At 39.6% G+C, this 2,153-nt stretch overlaps 1 pseudogene; it reads left to right on the top strand.

Moving 5' to 3' along the window:
* The first annotated feature begins 520 nt into the window (after window positions 1–520).
* Window positions 521–2,153, top strand: part of LOC123174143 (protein DETOXIFICATION 29-like) — a 3,862-nt pseudogene continuing 2,229 nt past the window's right edge.

Genomic DNA, 2,153 nt, shown 5'->3' with positions numbered 1-2,153 from the left:
CACAACACTGGTTGGCGCCAAGCGAGACGACTTCCGTCTTGCTTTCAATCCCGCCTACTACCTAAATTTTCTTTTGAGGGGTTTCAATCCCACCTACCTACCCGATCGACCTGCCGCATCCAGTGACCTAACTTGTGTAACCCTTCGCTGGGCACGACCTGGCCTAGGAGAGCTGTGTACGAGGCCCAACTTCACCCAACAAGCTAGACTCGACAACGATGCATCAACAGCCAACGAGTGCTACTACATATATAGGTGTGCTCGCTAGCTACAACCACGCTTTGTAGCATCAGAAGCCTATAGAGGAACAGCAAGCTAGAGCTAGCTAGCTTCATTAGCTTTAGCTGTCTAACTGAGTAGAACTCTCTCACATGCTCCTCCACTATTCAAGCGCGCATGCCACAAACACACTTGGCATGTATCGGCCGGGAGTTCATACGTAGAGTAAGTTGCAAGAGAGTTGGACAGGTAGATTTGGATTAGCTACTTCATATATACCGTCGGCGCCGGCCGCGCGGAGATGGTTCAGATGGGGAGCACGAGCTGGCAGGAGTCAAAGGTGCTGTGGCACATCGCGCTCCCAGCAATCCTCACCACCGTGTTCCAGTTCTCCATCGGTTTCGTCACCATCGGCTTCGTTGGCCACATCGGGGAGGTCGAGCTTGGCGCCGTCACCGTCGCTATAAACGTCATCGAGGGCTTCGCCTATGGTGTTATGGTACGCACCGACGCACACGCAGGCAGGCACACCAATTATATAACATGTTTATATATTGTTGAATTCATATTTGGTACGATGCCATGGCTTTGCCTACGGTGTCATGGTACGCACGAAGAACGTAGGCAGGCACGCCAATTAACATGCTTATATATTGTTGAACGTCATTTAGCGCGCATTCCTACTTGCTACTACCTCGGTTCTGGTTTATTGGTCCCTTTACTTTTCTGCTAAACTTTGATAATAGATTTAACTAAAAAAATTAATGCATGTCACAAAAAATTATATTGCTGAATTCATATTTGGACATTGTTTTCAATGATATTATTTTTTATCACATGCATTAACATTTTGTTAGTTAAATCTAGGGTCAAAATTTAGCACAAAATACGAAGGGGACAAATAATAAATCAGGACGAAGGTAGTACCTACTAACTCTGTTTTAAAATAATTTTGTCACAACAAGTCAAACTTGTTTATGTCATGCCAAGTCTATAGAATTTTTTTATTCACATCTAGAATATAAATTAATATCAAGAAATTATTTATGAAATAGTTTTTGCAGTATGCGTATTTGGTATTGTAGATCGTTAAATGTTGAGGATATCAGTTATCGCTGCGTCTCGGTTGGCTGGGGATTAGAGATTAATCGAAAATCGGACGCTTTATCGATTTTATCGGTTGACTATTAATGGCCAATTTTTTTGTTACAAATCTCAGGTTTCCCACACTACAATATGATATGTTCAACAGAAATAAATATTGGACAGAAGTGTTATCTTGATTCCTTGCCTTTGAATCGTTGTACATGACAAATAAAACAGGACAACCATACATATTACATAACAAGCTCCACAAAATATAAATAAACATAGTTCTTGCACACATAGTGCTAGAAATAGTCCCGATTTATCGGTATATTCCTGATAAATTGCTTGTCAGAGCAATAATCAGTCCAAACGATAAATGATGACGATATGTGAAAATTGCTTTTGGAGCTCGGCCTCCATGGAGGCCAGTTTTTGAAAAGTTCAAAATTCCATAAATTTCATATTTTTACATTTCAAAAAATTCTAAAAATAATACAGACATAGATGTAGGAATAACACATATGTCTGTAAATTTTTAGGACGAAATAGATTGAAATGAGGGCTGTGCAAAAAGACAAATCTATGACTTCTCAACACATGAAATGATTTTACACACATACACATCACATCCTTATATACTTGTACATTTTTTATCAGAAATTTATGAAACCAAAAAGTATGAATGTAAAATAAAAATAGAAAGGGCATCCATGGAGGCCAAGCTCCAAAATGTGGTTCTCAATTATATGGCATAATCTTATCGGTCACTCACCGATTAACGAAAAATCGGACGAGAAATCACTTAATCGACTGATTTTTTGAACAGTGGTGTATCATTTTTTTTT

The sequence above is a fragment of the Triticum aestivum genome, unplaced genomic scaffold (assembly GCF_018294505.1).
Source record: "Triticum aestivum cultivar Chinese Spring unplaced genomic scaffold, IWGSC CS RefSeq v2.1 scaffold111196, whole genome shotgun sequence".
NCBI lineage: Eukaryota > Viridiplantae > Streptophyta > Magnoliopsida > Poales > Poaceae > Triticum > Triticum aestivum.
The sequence above is the reverse complement of the archived record's forward strand: the minus strand, read 5'-3'. Positions and strand labels throughout refer to the sequence as shown.